The sequence below is a fragment of the Capsicum annuum genome, chromosome 6 (genome assembly GCF_002878395.1).
Source record: "Capsicum annuum cultivar UCD-10X-F1 chromosome 6, UCD10Xv1.1, whole genome shotgun sequence".
NCBI lineage: Eukaryota > Viridiplantae > Streptophyta > Magnoliopsida > Solanales > Solanaceae > Capsicum > Capsicum annuum.
Genome location: NC_061116.1, coordinates 178,179,206 through 178,200,370, shown reverse-complemented (window position 1 = coordinate 178,200,370; position 21,165 = coordinate 178,179,206). Strand labels below are relative to the sequence as shown.

Sequence of the window (21,165 nt, the reverse complement as noted above, 5' to 3'; positions counted from 1 at the left end):
TCTCTAAAGTTTGTCCAGCTGCTACTGAATCCAAGAGAATCTTTGTGTTACACTCAAAGCCTTCTATAAATATGTGAACCAAAACATCATTCGATTGATGGTGATGAGGATAATTTTTTAGCATGCCTTTAAATCTCTCCCAAGCTTGGTAGAGATTTTCTCCATCTTTTTGTCTAAAACTCAAGATCTCACTCCTAAAACATGTAGTCTTCTGTGATGGGAAGAATCGAATAAGAAACTTCCGAGCTAGATCTTTCAAAGAAGTGATGGAGAGTGGTGGTTTAGTATGTAACCACCTCTTTGCTTCCCTCATTAGAGAAAAAGAGAAGAGTGTTAATCTAACATAATCAGAATTCACCTCTGTAGAAATGTAAGTATCATTTATTTCCAAAAAAATCTAAATATGTTGTTCTAGGTCTTCATCTGAAAGGCCAGAGAATTGCTCCGCTAAATTCAACAATTGTACCATATTATGCATTAGTTTAAAGCGACCACCTGGCTCGAGCTTGTGAATACTGTTAGTCACATGGTTTGTGAGTGGGATTTCCACCTCACAAACAGGTCTTGCAGCTGGTTGGGCAGGAAAAAGTGGGATACGTCCAACATTTGGATCAACAGGATCATTGGGATCTCTTATTTCAGCCATTTCAACCTGTTGAATCGGATATTAAGCTCTTCACCTTTGATGAAAAATCAGTTCTGGTTCAGCAAAAGGCTTTACTAACTCTTTATCTCTAGCCAATCCTGTATTCAGCTATACTTGCAAAAATTCAATCGCTAAGATCAAGTTGTTAACACTTAAACTTATTATCAAAAACCAAAAATTTTGCAATTTACTAATTATATTAGTCCCTGGCAACAGTGCCAAAAACTTGTTGCGGTTAATCGCATATGCAAGTGTACATGATCGTACAAGTAATCTAGTGTCTTAGACAGTCAGAAATAGTTCCTACGAGGACTAAGCAACTAGAAATTTTACCAACTTTCAATTTTAGACAATGAGGTATTAAGTGATGTAAAGTATCGAGATGATTTAGAAATTGTAAATAAAAATCTAAATTAATCAATAAGAAATAGCAAGTTGTGACTAGAGCAAAGAAAGCAACGGTTGCAAACAATAGTGATAAGGATTCCAGGGTTGAGGCAAATCGAACAATCATACAAATCTCTATTTTTATCACAATCTAATTAGTTATCGGGTTGTTGATTCGCAAGGTTTATACCACGATCTTGGTATAGCTACAACTCCCGCAAGGATACAACCATTCTTCTAGATTCATAAAGTTATCTTCTTGCTATTTAACCAAACAAGGCTTCTAGGTATATCACTATCTAGATGCTAATTCAAATCCTTTATTTCATAAAAGGATGAGAACCTTGCTCCTTAATTTCTTTGTTCAATCCAGCGATTCTCTTTCTGGATTCACATAGAAATATAGATTTATTTCAATGGTGGCCACTCATCAGAATAGTAAGCTTAAGAAGTTAAGAACAACCCAGATGATAATCTAAAAAAAAACTACAATAAAATATCAAAGAGTAATTATGTTCTTGGCCTCAACGTCAGAACAATGGTGTTTAGCCACTCATGTTTGAATTCAACATCCAATAAAGATAATTAATCATACCAAGAATTAATCTTGAAGTAAAGAAGTTCAAAAGAATGTCTAAAAATCCTAAAAGAGAGAATTTTCTGCTTTTTCGCCGCTGTTGTGCTTGCCAAAAAGTCCCCCAAATTATCTTGAATTTTTCCTTTTATAGCTAGGACAAAATACTAAAAATCTTCCCGATTTTGCCAAACGGTGCATTGCGCCATTCCATCAAATGCCATTTTCTGTCAAAATCTTGGTAATCGTGGAATTCCATTATTCAGTGAAATTGTGAAATTTATCCTTACCGTAACGCATCACTATTGCGGTGAGCCACTGGTTTTTGACAATTGTGAAATCTCCTTCCCCTGAAAAGCTCTAAGCTTTTAGGTCTCAAAAATTGGCAACTCAGCTTGTACCGAGATGCGGTAAAATCACGCCAAGTCACTGGAAAGTGACTACTATGATTTCCTTCATCACCGCGATGCGCCACAATCATGGACCAACACTAGATTTTTCAAAATGTGAAATTGAGCCTCTCCACGACGCTCCATAATTGCAATACTCCACTGGAATTTGACCAACACCATTTTGTTGGTCGGCGCGACATAGAGACTATGCAAATATGAATTTTTGACTTCTAGTTTGCCTTTCTGGGCTATGTTCCCATGTCTTTTATTCCTTCCACCATTTCATATCATCAATGTATCCAATTGCGTTCAATTCATCAAGATTTGAGCCCTAAAAACACTAATCATATCCATTAGGTACGGAATAGAATTAAAGTCGAATTATACTCAAGAATTCACATCAAAGTTCTCAAAACAAAGTCCAAATTTGGGTGCATATTGGTGTTTTGAACATATAAATATTCCCAAGATCAAATGTTCTGATTGTTGTAGAAGTATGAAGTATTCCATAATTTTGATTCTTAGAGTAAGGATTTCTTTGAGGAAAAGCATGGCTTTAAGTGTGGGGTGATGATCTGAGGTGAATTTATGCGCCTCGGTGTTGTTATCCGGGCTTATTTAATCTTGTTGTGAGGACTTTTCTTGTGTGAAATAAGTAATTAAAGGTATGAATGAGTATCTAAGTGTAAATTCATATAGTTGCAATGTTAAATATGTATTCATAGTGATTTTGGAGTCAAAACAATGAGTTAAAGATCAAAAATGCAAAACTAATACAATTAGCTTGAGCTATGTCGTTACTAGTTCATCGCCTTGAATTGTATCTTATTTTAAGCTCTAATTTGTGGTGTTTGATAATATAGGATGCTTGGTGAGATAATAATGATGATAAATGATGGTTAAATAAGATGTAAATTAAGTGAAAAAAACATCACAAAGCTTGGACTTGAAGGACGAGAGCATGGGACATAGCTTGGCAAAGTTTGGGCATTTTGAAGTCCTCGGCGTGCCATGCCGCCTAGGTGCTGCGATAAGGCTGTGGAACGCCCTTGGAAACATTGTCAATAATAATTTCCACTGTACCTCCACATTTTTTGGCTTTCCACACTTCCTAGATGCCGCAATATTGGTGTGGCACGCCCTTAAGTCAAAATCGACAATTGTGGTCCAAGTATAAATAGGACACTTAGTCATTATGTTCACTTGGACGACCTTGGGACTTTGAGGGAGGATGGAGAACACTTAAATTATGGTTTTTTTTTCCATTACTTTGTTTTGTTTATGTATTTTAATACGTATTCATTCATTATGATTATGATTACGCCCATGATTGGCTAAACCCCCTTTTTCGGGGTTAAGGCAAAGAATATGAGTGCTATTGTTTCGAATTGATTTGGTTATGATTGTTTAGCATTGTTGGTTGTTTGTTTATCCTTATTAACACTCTTTTAAGGATTCATAACCCTTAGAATATATGCTATAACTCTATTGTAAACCCGGAAGGATGAATGATAGAGTAGAACGTGTTATCAAAAGAATAGGATCGTAAACTTCATAGAATGATGTAGGGATTTGCACTTAGCATAGGAATACACTTAAGTGCCCTATTTGGTTCATGTATGGGATGAATACAAAAGCGTTTTAACTTAGTTCTCACATCCCCGCTCAATGATGTAGTTGTGGGGCTAAGTTATAGTATAGACCCCGTGAACCAATAACCAATAAAATTCTATAAAGTAGTATGATTGTTCTCAGAGCCTTAACGCTTTGCACTGAATTAGTCTTTGATAGTTATTAACACAAGTCTCTGAGGGATCGATACTTGGCTTGTAAAATAACATTATATTACTTGGTGAGAACACGTAAAGGCGCAACATGTTCCAACCTTATACGAACAATATTTTAGGAGGTAGTAAAGTATCCATCCTATAAGTCGAGCAGGGGAGACAAATCAAATGCAAATACAACTAAATGTTTGATTCATTCCAACATTATGTTATAAGTAGAAGCAAAGAAAAGACCAGTTAGAGATCAGGTGGTTCAAGCATCCACACGTGGTTCCATCCAAAAATGTATTACACTATAAGCTAATGTTATATACACGTAGAAAGTGTGAAAATCAGTTAGTATTGGATACTAGAAAAATCACTGTCACGACTGAAATGATTTCTGTTTTTTAATGCGAGAGAGATGATCAACGGCGATCCAGGGAAAACTCAGCATTTTCTCGTGTATCTTCCTCTAGCAGCTCACATTTTGATTCTGCACTATACGTAATCCGGTACCAACATGATGTTTTTGCCTCATATAGGGTTTGCTTATCATGGTCAGAAAGATCAGCAATTTTAGGTCCTAAATTCTCAAAGTAAGACCTGAATTCTCTCCAAATATTCTCATAAGCAAGCAGTATTTTCTGCTTCAACTTGTTCTATTTATTGCCCTTGGGCAATGACCAAAAGTTCCCTGTTACAATCTCTACCTCTGCCACTGAATGTAAGTGCTGAATTTCCCTCATCATCAAATCGTATCTTTTTTTATACCTCAGGGCCTCCCTGAAAGATTCTGCTCCTAATATAAATAGGTCTGTATCTCATTGTATTACTCTAGATGGTAACTCAGCTGTAATCACGTCCTTAATCTGATCATATAACTTTCCCAAAATGTTTGTTGAAAGATAGGTTTTGACCCCCTTTTTCTCCATATAATGGGGATAGCTCTTTGGTTTCAGAATTTTTGGAAAGGCTGCATAATCTTCTGTCTTGCTGCAATCCAGTGCCTTAGAAATGGAATCTGTTAACTTTATAGATGTGGAATTTTTAGCACCATACTGGTGTGCCTGCATAAGATGAGCATTGCTCATTGATCCCAAGTTATCTTCGATGATGTATCTCAAAAAGAAATCAATTAAGTCCTACATAGTATGCCAGCAAAGAACAACTTATATCAGCGTCTATGGCATACACAAAAAAAAGATGGACATAATGAAAAAATACCATAGCTACCTTGTCTTCGACTTTTCCATGAAACTCATCAATTTTCGTTGAATCATAAATCATCGGCTCAACAGCTTCTACAGGAATGAGATTTTCATTCCAAGTAACAAAATATAGATCGCCATCTAGATCACTACCAGATGTCTCATCTGCATGGGGTCTGTTCCCCTTCTGTGGAAAGACCAAACAGTCCTTCCTATGGGATAACCTTTCAACATGTACAGCAGTAAGAATACGAATATCCCCTGGATGATGAAAGAGGTTTTTGCAATTACTACCTTTCCTTGTATTATTTCAAAGTTTATGTCATGTATCTCAGGATATGAAGCAGAAGATGATACTCTAATACAGCATTGCCCATCTTCCAGTATGCCTAATTCATCCAAGCATCCCATTAATAAGCGCCCATCTGGAACATAGATGCGTGCTTTGTTCTTGAGGCCTTAAAGGCCAAAGAACTTACTACAATATATCATTCTTTCCAAAAATGGTTCACTTTCTAGTTTAAAACCTGCAGCTACCATTGTCGCAATTGCATTTATTGTTTCGGCAGACGATCTTCTTATGTCAATTGCAAGTTTTGCATCAAAAGCTGCTAACATAGCTTCCTGTAAGTTCATAAAAACATCATCCTTTATATCCAATGAAGACAAGAATTATTATCTATCTATTCAAGAAACACGGTAGGTATTTACTCCAAGAGCAAATTTCCAGAATACTATGTTCAGACTTAAATTTCAGCATACTCTTCCTTAAAAAAAGATGAAACCCATCATCTCTATCTTCTGGCCAGCATGTTACAACCCCCTTATAACCACCAAATCGAATTTGATAAGAACATGGCGCGTTATGAACACTTAGTTGCAGCTTCTTCGCAACCTTTGCAGCTAAAGAGGCGGAAATTTTCCCAATTCCATCAGAAAATACGTAGTTATTCCTTATGATCTCAGGAAGATTTGAAACCTGAGATGAAGGAACTTTAATCGTTTCATAAGTGGACGAAAAACAAAGGCCCATCCTAGCTAAGCATTTGGCTATCCCCCATCCAGTTTCTGATTTCTGACAGTAAGGTTTTGAATGTAAACCATGCTGAGTGGTCCTTTAATTAAGAATTTGAGAATGCCAGAAAAACAAAATGCTCGGTTCCGAGAGTAAAACCATTATTCAGAATATTCTCAATCCTTCGATATATTGAGGTGCGTTGGAGTTGTGCTTTCATCCTCTTCGGAGCAGTGTAGAAGTTCAGCATCCTTCTATTGAGTATGGTCGTTCCTTCATCTGTGAAGGAAACTCTGATAAACGAATCTGCACCAAACTCCCTTAAAATTCTATTCGACAACTCTAACCCAGAAGGCATATAATAGCCTCTAGCTGGTGTAATAGCCAACTTCTTTATTTCTACACAATCATCAAACCTTTTCTTGTTTAACTGGTGTGCTTCATCAATCTTTTGTGCAATAGTAAGGTGAATTTGCGAACGAGCATCACTAATCTGACAATTGAAATACAGGCTTCACAGTGAAGAAATAATATCCTTCCTTTTAATTGTGTAAAGACTATAAAGGAATACCTCAGGTAGAGGCCGATAAATGTTTGCTTTGTGCAAGAATGCATTCAGCCAAAAGAGGTTATTCATTCTGAGTCTATCGACCTCCATATACTAAAAAGGGTACTTCACATCATCGTTAGTACCCTCAACATTTATGCACTTCTTCTCTCCTCCACAAATCATCTTAATTCCACTGAAATATTTCATCATCTTTTCCAAATCTGATAATCCAATCTTGATACAATAGACTTATACTTACCAAACGACCCAAACAGGTACAGTCCGTCGTTCTAATCCATGGGTCATCGTCATCTATCATAGCATCACACTGATCCACATCTACTATATCATCATTTGAAGTTCTATAAAATATAGATGGAGATGATGCCATCTCCAATAGTATTACTGCATTTGAATCTTCTATGTACTTAGTTACGAAATTCACCTAAGTAATTGAAAACTCCATCTGGAAATCCTGTAATGGCAATTCTGAACAATATCAATATTTTGACCACCAGTTATCTCCATCTTTTATTTAGGATCCGTACTACATCAGATGAGATATTACCTGCACATGAAAGAATAAAGTCCTATGAAAGACAGTGAAATTAAATTAAAAACAGAAACTAATCATACTTACAGATACCTTAAAACAATAACTATTATTAACAGCTTAGTCTTTAATAAAATTGGGCCAGCAATTTAACATGTTCTGCACTTATCTTAAAGTTAATTTTACATCAACAACAACAACATATCCAGTGTATTCCCACATAAAGGGGTCATGGGAGGGTAAAGTGTATGGTAGAGAGGTTATTTCCGATAGACCCCCGGCTCGATGGAGCAATCACTTTTCAATAACATATGTCGCCACGGGGAAAACTTACCATAGAACTGTCAAGAATGAACCTAGGGCCTAACTCAACCTCAAAAGCTAGCTCAAGAGGTGAGGATTACCCAAGTCCATATAAGCAAACCACTAGTCCATTCCCAGCCAATGTGAGACTTTTACCCACTCTAACAAGAACTAGATCCACTATCATTAGCTTGAGAATTAGATAAGATTAGTAATAAAAGTAGCTTATCTAGCAAACTCGATGGCTTCAATAGCGCCATCTCAGAAACAAGAGACAATGATTCACAATGATACCTAAACAATGAATAATGGACCAACAACATCTCAACCCAAAACAACTAGAGAAACAACATTTAGTATATACTAAATGTAAAACAAATGACATTTTAAAACATAACCTACCACCACATCTATTTTCAGCAATATTGCCATAATGCCTTCAAAGAGATGAAGATTGAAAAGTCAAAGAGTGTGGGCGCATGAGAGAGAGATAGTTCTAACACATTTTCCAACATTCTATGGCAGATAACAAAACTAAATTCAAACAGTTTACCAAAATTTTTTTCTAAAGTAAAAGAAGACCAGAAAAAAAGCCATCCAATATCTGCCCATAGGGAAGTTTTGAGCAGATCTCGAAGTGCGGCAAAGTGCGGCAGGTAACGAGTTACACAATGAAAGTGTAACTGTTGAAAGATGCATTACTGTTGAAAGAATGAAAGTCAGCTCAGTCCTTGCACTTGAAATACGCATTACTATTGAAAGAAGGGAAGTCGGCTCAGTCCTTGCAACTAACACTAAAAACAGTGTTAACTAACTTCTGGAAAGTAGTTAGTAACTAACTTTGTATCTTGTAACTAATTAAGTAGCTAGTCTCTAGAACCTTCTATGATTAGCTATATATACGTATTTACTACACATTGTACAATACAAGATCAAGATTCAATCATTGAGATCAATCAAAACTCTTCTCTATTTCTGCACTCTTATATTTTTTTCTTCTTCGTCATTCCAGTTTACAGAGTTCATGAACTCTGATTAAGTTTATGGTATCAGAGCACAATCGATTTTGTTTAATCATTTCCATTACTATGATTCAACTTATGCAAATTGCAAACTCTGAAATCTACAAAGGTCACATACAAGAATTACATCAATAAAGTAGTTTACAACTATAGTGATCACTTCTAACAATGGTGTACATGCTGAAGAATAGCTAATTCAGCTGGAGCAACTGGAGTTCAACATTCAGTGGGAATCAATTATAACCATCCACTATTTCTGCATCCATCAGATGTAAGTGGCCTGCAGATTATCTCTTTTTAGTTAATTGGAATTGAAAACTTCTCTATGTGGTTTCGATCCATGAGATTGTCTTTGCTAGGAAGAAACAAGTTAGGAATGGTAGATGGTTCATGTTCTAAGGATAAATTCCCTCTTGAAATGAGTAACCACTGGGAAAGAGTAAATGCAATAGTACTTTCTTGGATCATGAGTGCAGTAGCCAAAAATCTATTAGGTGGGATCATGTATGCCACTAGTGCACAAGCCATTTGGAATGATCCGTGTGAAAGGTTCAATAAGATTGATGGTTCAAGAACATTCAATCTTCACAAAGAAATTGCCACATTGTCTCAAGGAAAATCTTTTGTATCCCTGTATTACTCAAGGATGGAAGATCTGTGGGAAGAATTTGAGGCCTTGGTTCCAATACCTAGTTGTAACTGTGAGAGTTCCAAAGATTATGTTGCTCATCTCCAAAAGTTAAAACTATTTTAATTTTTTATGGGGCTAAATGAATCTTATAGTCAGGCAAGGAGTCAAATTTTACTCATAAATCAACTACCATCTATTAACCAAACATATGTTATGGTAATAAGTGATGAAAGTCAAAAGTCAGTAGGAGCTACTGCATGAATTCTTGGCTCTACTCCTGCAATTACAGGTTATGAATCACTTATGTTTACAAGGAGTAATGACCAAAATGGCTATTCTAAAGGTACTGAAACAGTAATATTCCACAGAAGTGGAGGTCAACAACACAAACAGTTCAAGAAGAACCAGAATTTGTATTGGGATATACGCAAGATAAGAGGTCACACCAGAGAGAACTGCTGGAAAGTAATTGGTTATCCTACTGATTTCAACTTCAGCAAAAGAATGGGAACCAATGCAAGTGCAAATACAGTGTGTAATGTTGGGGAAGAAAATGCAGGATATAGACATAGTCAACTGGTTCACTCAACTCACACTCAAGCTAACTGCTCCAATCCTACAGTCAACTCTGAGATGGGAGGCTCTAGTTCACAGACAAGTCCCTGTGTATTCACTAATGAGCAGTATACTCAGGTTCTGCAACTGTTAAATAAATAATACAAATCTCAATACTCAGCTCATGAAGCAGGTAAAATGGTAGAGTCAACAAGCTCCACCAATACGGATCCATGGATCATAGACACGAGTGCAACCAATCATATGGTTGTTGATCTCAATGCACTAAGGGGTCGTTTGGTTGGGAAAGAAAATGTTGGAATTAGTTATGTTGGTCTTAGTTAGACTCGGATTAGTTGTACTGGAATTAGTTATCCTGGTATTACTTTTTAGTTGGTCCCTTAAGTTTTTTTAGGCTTAGGTTTAAAGTAGTTCTTCCTGAAGATTATTTTCTCTTCTTCTGAATTCGAGGAATTGTTCAACATACCTTCAGTGGCGATTTATCTCTCTTACGCTCCTCTCTCTTTCTAACAAAAGTTCTCTCCATCGTCTCCAACGTCTCTTTGACGTGACTTCCATCTCCGGCGAAGCAGACGCCGGCATAGTAATATCACCGATGGCTGGTAAACATGCTACCTTCTCTCTCTCCCCCTCTTATCTCCTCTGGTCCCTCCCCCTTCTACTCCCCCACTGCTGCCAGTTCGGTCCTCTCGCCGGCATTTGGGTTCCCACGGTTTCCACTTCAACGAGGCTAGGTAAGAAGCAGATCTGTCAGTGATTTGGGTCAGGCGATCTGAAGTGATTGCTGTCGGCGACCCCTATGGCGATTTCCCGGCGACGTCATTTCGGCGAACGTCAACGTGCCGGAATCCAACATAGCAAGCAGGATCTGAGTACTGGATCCACGTTTTCCAATGAATTCGAACCACTAAACTTTATTTTACTAAGCTTTACTGTATCACTCTTTTTAATATCTTCACTATTTATTATTTGTGTGGGTTAATTTATTGCAGAATATCTGTTTTATATATCGGTGTCTAGCATCTGTTGTGCTTGAATTTTGGTTGTATTTTGTGTTTTGCATGTGCCTTTTATTGTTATTGCTGTTTTAGCCTGTCCTGTTCTTCGGGTTGAGTAGTGGCTTAGGTGGCACATGGTAGAATAGGGTCATGTTCGAGGGGTCAGGGGCCCTGTAGGGCTAGGAGCGGGATCGAGGGCTGCGGGTGGGTTAGGTCCAAGATGCAGAGTGCGGGTTATTAAGGGAGGGGATAAGAGAGCTGATAATTTAAGGGTAGGGTCGTGGAACATAGGAATCCTGCAGGGTAAGTCTATAGAACTGGTTAAGATTCTTAAGAAGAGAAAGATTAGTATTGCGTGTGTCCAGGAGACTAAGTTGGTAGCGTCCGAGGCTAGGGATGTGGATGGATACAAGTTGTGGTATTCAGGTAGTGACAGACATAGGAATGGCGTAGGTATCTTAGTGGATGAGGAGCTTAGGGGGCAGTTGATGGAGGTTAAAAGGGTTAGTGATAGGGTTGTGACTATCAAGTTGGTCTTGGGGGGGTTGCTAGGTGATCCTGGACATGGAAGGGAAGAAGAGATTTTAGGAGGTTTTGGATGAGGTGGTTAGGGGCGTGCCAAGTTCGGAGAAGATTTTCATAGGAGGGGATTTCAATGGGCACATCGGGTCGTTGCCGTTAGGGTACGATGATGTGCATGGAGGCTTTGGGTTCAGGGTTAGGAATGATGAAGGAGTTGCTTTTTTGGAATTTGCGAGGGCCTTTGGGTTGGTGGTAGTGAATTCCAACTTTCCAAAGAAGGAAGTGCATTTGGTTACTTTCCGTAATAGGTTAGCCAAGACCCAATTGACTTTTTGCTGCTTAGGAAGGGGATAGAACTTTGTGTAAGGATTGTAAGGTTATCCCGAGTGAGAATCTTATAACCCAGCATAGACTCTTGGTGATGGACTTGGTTATCAAGAAGGGCAAGTTGAGGCAAGGTGAGAAGGGTTGACCTAAAGTTAGGTGAGGCAGTCTGACTCCGGGTAGTTCTTAGGAGATAGGGGCAAAGTTGGAGGGGATAGGGTTATGGGATAGTAGGGGGGCATGGATAGTGTATGGGATAGGGCTGCTAGTTATATCAGGGAGTCTGCTAGAGAAGTGTTGGGTATTTCGAGAGGTAGGTTATTTTGGTATCAGGGTGATTGGTGGTGGAATGAAACTGTTAAGAAGAAGGTGGAGACGAAGAAGGTGGCTTACGTTAAGTTGGTTGAGAGTAAGGATAAAGAAGAGAAGTGGGTGAGCAGGGAGGTGTACAAGTTAGCTAAGAAGGAGGCTAAGTTAGCAGTTAGCAGCTTTTGAGAGTTTGTATAAGGGGTTAGAGGAGAAGGGCGAAGAGAAAAGGTTGTTTAAGCTTGCCAAGGTTAGGGAGCAGAAGGGTCGGAATCTGGACCAAGTAAAGTGCATTAAGGGGGAGGATGGAAGAATTTTGGTGGAAGACATCCTCATTAAGAAAAGATGGCAATCGTATTTCCATAGGCTCTTTAATGATGAGGGGAATAGAAGTGTCGTGTTAGGGGAGTTAGAGCAGTCCGGAGAGTGTCGCGACTTTGGCTTTTGTCGGCGTTTTAAGGTAAAGAAGGTCAGTGAGACTATTCGCAAGATGTGAAGGGACAGGGTGACGGGGCCCGACGAGATTCCTGTAGATTTTTGGAAGTTCTCTGGCCGGACTGGTTTAAGGTGGCTAACTGACTTATTTAACAATATTTTCAAGTCAGCAAAAATGCCTGAGGCATGGAGATGGAGCACGATGATTCCTTTATATAAGAACAAGGATGACATTCAGAGTTGCAACAATTACCGGGGTATTAAGTTGTTAGAGTCACACGATAAAGATTTGGGAAAGGGTGAAGGAGCGGAGGTTGAGGAAGATTGTGTCTATTTCTGAGAATCAATTTGGTTTTATGCCTGGTCGCTCCACGACTGAGGAAATTCACCTAATGCGGAGACTGGTAGAGCAGTATAGAGAGAAGAAGAGGGATCTTCACATGGTGTTTATTGACTTGGAAAAAGCGTATGACAAGGTCCCTAGGAAGGTTTTTTGGAGATGCTTGGAGGCGAGAGGGGTCCCGGTGGCGTACATCAGAGTGATTAAAGACATATATGAGGGGGCGAAAACTCGAGTAAGGACAGTGGGAGGAGATTCTGAGCATTTCCCGATCTTGACAGGGTTGCACCAGGGATTGACTCTAAGTCCATTTTTATTTACTTTGGTAATGGATGTGTTGACGCGAAATATTCAAGGCGAGGTGCCTTGGTGTATGCTTTTCGCTGATGATATTGCTTTGATTGAGGAGTCGCGATAAGGGGTTAATGATAAACTGTAGGTTTGGAGACAAACCCTGGAGTCTAAAGGTTTTCGGTTGAGTAGGACCAAGACGGAGTACTTGGAGTGAAAGTTTAGTGAATTGAGGCAAGAGGAAGTGACAGTGAAGTTGGATTCTCAGGCGTTTTGCAAGAGGGATAGTTTTAACTATCTCGGGTCTATGATTCAGGGGAATGGAGAGATAGATGAGGATGTCTCTCACCGTATTAGGGCAGGTTGGATGAAATGGGGGCTCACTTCGGGAATTTTATGCGATAAGAAGATGCCCCCAAGTTGAAAGGAAAATTTTATAGAATGCAGTCCGGCCTGCTATGTTGTATGGAGCGGAGTGTTGGCTGGTTAAGAATTCTCATATACAAAAGTTGAAGGTGGCGGAAATGAGAATGTTGCGTTGAATGTGTGGATTCTCGAGGGCTGACAGGGTTAGGAATGAAATTATTCGGGAAAAGGTAGAAGTAGTGTCAGTGGAGGATAAAATGCTGGAAGTCAGGTTGAGGTGGTTTGGTCATGTGATAAGGAGGGGCGCGGATGCCCCAGTTTGTAGATGTGAGAGGTTAGCCTTGGAACGTTTCAAGCAGGGTAGAGGTAGACCGAAGAAATGCTGGAGAGAAGTGATTAAGCATAACTTGGAGCAGTTACAGCTGATTGAGGACATGACCCTGGATAGGAAGTTATGGAGGAATAGCATTAGGATAGAGGGCTAAGGGTCTGAATAAGTCGCAGTCAGTATTAAGATTGAACTTGGTGTCCTGTGTTTGGCAATGTACAATATGTTTATGGATGTCGTACATATGTTATTTTATCATGTTTTATGCTTTTGTTGCTCTTTCATACTGTCTTTTGTCTTGAGCCAGGGGTCTATCGAAAACAACCTCTCGACCTCTTTAGAGGTAGTGGTATGGACTGCGTACACTCTACCCTCCCCAGACCCCACTATGTGGGAATATACTGGGTTTGTTGTTGTTGTTTGTTGGTTGTTCGGTTTGTTGTAGTAAAAATAATATGCATTGCATTTTTTTCAAAATAGATTGTTTACAAAAACACCCTTCACCTTATTTAGCTTTAATTATTTTCCTTCGTATTAAATCATACAACAGAAATTAAAAAGTTACTAGTTGTTTTAACTTTATAAGTTTCCTTTTCCTAAAAATACACGTTAAGAAATTTATGTTGATATTTCTTAAATGTGTATGAAGCTTTAATATTTCATGTTAAATTATTTATTTTGTACTAAATTCTATAAAATGTTGATAATCCTATTTTTAGTTAAAAAATTCATCATCAAAATTTTGAAAAAAAAATTATTCTCATTTTTCATTATTTAGTATCATTAATATTGTGAGAGTCAAATTATATTTTTTTAAATTAAACTTACAAATATTTTTAGATAAATATAAAAAATAATTTTCATTTAATAATTAAGCATTTATTAAGTAGAAAGGGAATGCCAAGATACTTTAATTATTTGTCCATGATAAATTTGTTTGAAAAAATAAAAATTTGAAATAAGATTAATAAACATATCTACAAAATACAAAGACAATAAATCCTTGAATTAATTTTGAGTTTGATTGTATAAATAATTTTTATGGTGTCACGACCATCTTTTAATGACTTGTCGCTTTTGTAACATTTAATAAGCTCATATAATGTTCAAATTTATTAAAATGGATAAAAATTTAAAGAGAAATCAAAATTAAAATTAGAGATAAAATTGACAAAAAGATTTGACGTGAAGACTTTCAAAATCTCACATTCTCTCTTATATATAGTACTAAGGTAATAAACACACACACACACACATATATATATATATTAAAAGTGATAATCAAGGATTTGAAGGGTAATTGTATCTTTTCATGGCTTTTTCCCAAGGATAAATTAGGGTGGGATTATAATACTACCAAATGTATGGGATAACTTATCCCGTTACTATTTATTAATACAGGGATAAGTTATCCTGAATTAGGCAACCAAACACAGTGCCAAAATATTTATACCGGGACTATTTATATTAGTACCTCACACCAAACGACCCCTAAATGAATCCTTCATAACCAGTAGTCACACATGTTTGTTCAACCAATATATCTGGCACTGATACACTCACAAATGTGTTTCACTTGCCTCAGTTTGCCAATACCACTACTATCAATGATGTTGTAACGATAGCAAAAAGATCAAATCTTATTGATTTTGTTCCTAATTTTGTCTGTGATTCTATAGTTGATAATGCCAACTTAGATATAATATTATGGCATAAAAGATTAGGACATGCTTCTACTCATGTACTTAGGAAAACACTACCTATAATTAGTGGTATAACATTAAAAAGTATCAATGAATGTGTTGTTTGTCCTTGTGCAAAACAAGTCAAGACTTTCTTTTCCAACTACTTGTATCAAATCTACTTCTACATTTGAATTGATGCATATGGATGTATGGGACCTTATAGAGTTCCCACATTTGAAGGAAATAGATTCTGCTTAACCATAATTGATGACTATTCTTGAATGACTTGGATCTATCTTTTGAAACTCAAATTTGATGTGTGTGTAATAGTCTCAGTTTATTCAACTTATTAAAACTCAATTTAATAAAAAGATCAAAGTTATTAGAACTAATAATGGAGTTTGTCAACTTTATATGTTCTACTTTGTGTAGCAACTTAGGGATTATTCACCAAACTACTAGCCCTCAGCAAAATGGAGTGGCTGAAAGAAAGCATAAACACATCTTGGAAATCACTATGGCCATCAGATTTCAGGAACAATGCCTATTAAGTTTTGGGGCTTGTGTGTTAAATCGGTTGTGTACATTATCAATAGACTTCCCACAATTGTGCTACATTACATTTTCCCTTATGAGAGATTGCATGGAAAGAAACCAAATATTAGTCACATGAGAACTATAGGATGTTTGTGCTATGCTAAGATAGTTCAACAATATGATAAACTTTAACCTAGATCTAGAGAATGTATTTTGATGGGTTATTCTGATACTCAAAAGGGCTACTTATTATATGATCATACTAATAAAGTATATTTTGTTAATAGGGGTGTCAAATTCAGAGAAGATGTATTCCCTTTTAAAACCTGGTGCATGACTCCCAACAGTCAGCTACTACTAAACTCAATGAGACTCTAGTCAACTGGTTAGACATGGAGGCGCAGAACATACAAATCTCTCAAAATTCAGCACCAACTGAGAACACTAATGATCACATGATACAAGAACAGGTGAAACAGGTGCCACAGACTAATGAGGTTCAAACTCTAAACACATCTCAACCACTGGCTGAAAATCAGGAACAAGTTGTGATCAAAAAGACCAACAGAACCAAAAAAGCTCCACTATGGCTCAAGGATTTTGTTTATCTAAACATTCAACAGGAAGAACCTTATGCCCTAGGGAATTACTTAACCTATGATGCATCATCTCTAATGTGCCAGGGATATAATGCAAAGTCATCTACAACTACAGAACTAGCTACTTACAGTGAAGTTGTTAAAGATCCAAGGTAGATAAAAGAAATGAAGGAGGAGATCGCAGCACTAAAAGGAAACAAAACTTGAGAGATCACTAGCATACCTGAAGGAAATAAACCTATTGGTTGCAAATGGATTTTAAAAATAAAATACAAAGCTACTAGTGATATAGAGAGCTTCAAAGCTAGATTGGTTGCAAAGGGCTATAGCCAACAAGAAGGTATTGATTTTCAAGAAACTTTTTCTCCTGTTATGATAATGAAAACAGTCATAACAATACTCATAATTACATCTCAGAGACACTAGTTCATTCACCTGATGGACCTGTATAATGCATTTCTACAAGGTGATCTACATGAGGAGATTTAAATGGACTTGCCACAGAGACTCAAGATCCAAGAGGAGAAGGAACTAGTATGCAGAATCTTGAAATCTCTGTATGGTCTCAAACAGGCTCCCAAATAGTGGAATGCAACTTATCTAAAGCTTTAATAAGGATGGGGTTCAAACAAAGTCAACTTGATCATTCTTTATACACAAAGCAGACTAAAGAAGATACTACTATTGTATTAGTCTATATGGATGACATTTTATAATAGGTCACACTCTGAGGATGATGAAGACACAAAAGGACATCTTTAGCAAGCCTTCAACATTAAAGATCTTGATGAGCTAAAGTTCTTCTTAGGAATTGAGTTTGCAGGTCAAAGGAAGGCATTTTGATGCACCCAAGGAAATATGCCTTACAACTTATATCTGAGATGGGATTAGGAGAAGCTAAACCAGTTGCTACACCAATTGACAAAAACATCAAGCTCACAACAAAAGAATATAATGATCATGTCTATAACCAGGAGCATGAAGTGAATGATTCACCAACAAATATACAATGTTACTGGAGACTCATTGGAAAATTATTGTATCTAGCAATGACCAGACCTGACATTCCTTATATTGTTCAGACTCTCAGCCAATTCCTACAACAACCAAAGAAGTCTCATACGGATGATGCTGTTAGGTTGATTAGACATATTAAACAGAAGCCTGGACAAGGAGTACTACTGTCAAGTCAACCAAAAACAGAAGTTACAGCCTATTGCGATGCATACTAGGCATCATGTCCATTCTCAAAAAGATCAATTATTGGCTATTTTGTGAAGCTAGGTAAATATATGGTCTCTTAGAAATCTAAGAAGCAAAATACTATTTCCAGAAGTTCAGCTCAAGCTGAATACAGAAGCATTGCTGCAACTGTTGCTGAACTTGTCTGGCTACTAAATTACTAAAAGAGATTGGACTTGAAGTGAAACCACCAGCTAAGATTTATACTGATATCAATTCAGCTATGCAAATTGTATCCAACCCTGTATATCATGAGAACATTGAGATAGATTGTCACTTCATAAGGGAGAAGCTCAATCAAGGACTACTAACAGTCAACTACATTCCAACCAGGGAACAACCAGCTGATATACTAACTAAAGGGCTCAACAAATCTCAGCGTGAATATATTATATCCAAGCTAGGCATATTTAATCTATTTGGGATTACCTAGATTGAGGAGGAGTGTTGAAAGAAGGGAAGTCATCTCACTCCTTACAACGAACACTGTGAAAACAGTGCTAACTAACTTCCAGAAAATAGTTAGTACCTAACTTTGTATCTTGTAACTAATTAAGTTAGTTAAGTAGTTAGTCTCTAGAACCTTCTATGGTTAGTTTTATATACATACTAACTACACATTGTACAATACAAGATCAAGATTCAATCATTGAGATCAATCAAAACTTTTCTCTGTTTCTTTCTGCACTCTTATTTTTCTTTCTTCTTCTTCATTCTAGTTTACAGAGTTCATCATGAATGAACTCTGATTAAGTTAAATTACTGACATATGCAGTTCTTTATTGAATAAAGGTTTTAGGGTGTGTTCGGTATGATGGAAAATGTTTTCCAGGAAAATAAGTTGATTTTCTACTTATTTTCTCATGTTTGATTGGTGAGTGAAAAATATATTTTGAAAAATATTTTATGGTGTTAGGTTGGTGAGTAGAAAATATTTTTTTAGAAAAATATTTTTTAGTGTTTGATTGGTGAGTGAAAAAATATTTTGTGGAAAATACTACTAACTGTTAACTAGTATATCAGTGTCTCTAGCAACTCAACAATTTGTAAGAACTAATTTAAGCATAGCAAGTAATATTAATATCGAATACTAAAATATTACAATCACTAAATTTAAGAAACTATTAATTAGCAAATATAGGAGAAACTTTTCAACATTTTGTCAGGACAATCTCAAGATACTACAAGCAATAGAAATATAACGGAACGATAAGCTTATTCAACCTTATGAAACAAGTTACATCGATGACAAAATGAAATATGCAATTAGCAAAAGTAACATAAGTAAATCTTCCTCTATGCATATGAAAATAACAATACATTCAATGAACATTGAAAAAAGGAAAAATTCGGGCTTCACTAGTTTTATTTTTTATTTCAAGCAGTGAAAAATTGAAACAAAGCTCAGTGAAAAATTTTTTTGAGTAATGTAAATCTTTTAGAAATGTGAATTTTTTGAGTCATGTGAATATGAGTGTTGTTGGGGTGGGAAAGAGGGATGGGGTGGGGGCATAAGTCACATTTGTCATTTTCAGGAAAATGACTTCCCTTGGTCCATGAGGGAAGTCATTTTTCCTTAAATGGAGAAGAAAGGACAATTAATAGATGAAAGTAGTTGATTTAAGGTGCCTTAGGGAAGAACATGTCTTTAACAATACTAAGCATCGGCATCAAACACACTGACTCATATATCAACACAGTGGTAACTATCATGAAACGAAACCTATGGCTATCGAAGCCATCTACAGCCAACCATTCAGACAGACCTCAGTTTCATCGTTTGAACAGACTACACTTTCATCGTTTGAACAGACTACACTTTCATCGTTCAAACAACCACACAGCCACAGAGAAAGAGATGTAGAAGAAAACCTCAGTTTCATCGTTTGAACAGACTACACTTTCATCGTTCAAACAACCACACAGCCACAGAGAAAGAGATGTAGAAGAAACATCGGGATTAAAAGAGATAAGTGTATGCTTACCTCTTTTGGGGCAGCAAACAGGACTACGAGCTGTTGGCAGAATATCAACCACCAGAACTTCTACTTTTTTTCGAAGATTTTCTATCTTTTTAAGAAATCTAACTAGAAAAAGATCTACTGCTTGAAGCTTTTCCTTCCCTTTTGAGACATTTTTCCTCTCCCAAAAATTTCGAGCCCCCAGATTTTCCTCCACCTCGAATCTTTCAAACCCCAAAAAAAAAATTCTTTTCTCTCCTAAAATAGCCTTTATATAGATAATCGGCTAGGGTTTCCCTTTTGGGGTAAATTAGGGATTTTCGATGGAGATTTTGAAATTCGAAATTTCCATCCCCTCCCAATTCGATTTCACCCCCTCAATCATGTACCAATTTTTTTGGATTTTTCTTCCCCAAATCTGGAATAGGCAACCAATAGTGAAGAAATTTCATCTCAACCAATGAAAATTTGCCAAAAACGTACAAATACATACCGGTCATCCCGAGATTTGCGGAATTGAGACATTGAGAGAACACCTAGACTTATTCTGGAAGATTCTAGGCCTTTGCTCATACGAAGCTGCGTGGAACGCGTGACGACAATGAAAGAGAAACGGGTTGGGGTCGGGTTTTGCTGTTGGACGCGGGTTGAAGACGGGTTTTGTTTTGGTTGATTAGTCATGATTTGGGTTGATTTTGTCGTTGATGTTGAAGGTTGATTTGTACGCAGCTTTGTAATGTTGCTGTGGTTTGAGGGAGATGAGAAATAATGGTACTGGGCCGGGTCAGGGATTTTGGAGTTGGGCTGCTGAAGGACAACTGGGCTGATGGAGGAGTTGGTTTAATTAAATAGGTTGGGGAGCTGATAATTGTTGTTTAAATTTTGGGTCTTTAATAGGGGTTATTTAATAACCTTTATTAAATCTAATTAGATTATTAAATAACCTTAATTAAATTTAATTGGATTAAGAATAACTCTAATTAAATTTAATCGGATTAAAATAATCTCAATTAAGAAATGATAACTTTTGGGATTAAGATTGAATTACAATTTAAACGACTTATTTAAATTCTAACCATATAGAATGTCTATTGGTCAATTGCATTACAATTGGAACATTTTGATTTCAATTGAGGTCATAATTAATTCATTCGCTAAATTGAATCGCAATCTGGCACGAATCAAGTAACAAATTAACCTCGAGTTTCATAATTTGATAACAATCCAAAAAATATTCCTCCAAATAAAATATTTTGAGAGCAAATCATATTTAAAATCAAGATTTTATTCATTTGAATTAATTTTCAAGTTTAATCAATAAAAATCTAATCTTAATGAAAACTTTCATTTAAATAACAAAATTTATACACTCTCATATATAAAAATGCAAAAAATGTATAATCGTTAATTAAATGATAAAATTGAATTGAATAAGAAATTCAAACTAGCATTTATTTGAATCAAAGTAATTGTTGTGATTTTATTTTAAAATTGAAGAAACTCGAAATTAAATTGGATTGCGGAGGGCAAATTAGGTGTCAACAGTGTTCAATCGGGTTCCTTATTTATTTTAGAGTATGATATTAGGTTTCTTAAGTGGGCCAG

General features: G+C 36.7%; 1 long non-coding RNA gene and 1 other non-coding gene across 3 annotated transcripts; one reads left to right on the top strand and one right to left on the bottom strand.

The window, feature by feature from the left end:
- Positions 1-95: 95 nt before the first annotated feature.
- Positions 96-202, top strand: LOC124899779. Its single transcript, XR_007057343.1, has one exon. It is a non-coding gene; the product is annotated as a small nucleolar RNA R71 (small nucleolar RNA).
- Positions 203-3,955: 3,753 nt separating this feature from the next.
- On the bottom strand, positions 3,956-20,339 carry LOC107872947. 2 transcript variants are annotated; one of them, XR_001675044.2, is made up of 3 exons: positions 19,585-20,339; positions 5,002-7,109; positions 3,956-4,910 (listed from the first exon to the last, which is right to left on the bottom strand). It is a non-coding gene; the product is annotated as an uncharacterized LOC107872947 (long non-coding RNA). The 2 variants fall into 2 exon arrangements; XR_001675045.2 differs by having other exon boundaries at positions 20,054-20,339.
- Between the last annotated feature and the right edge of the window lie 826 nt (positions 20,340-21,165).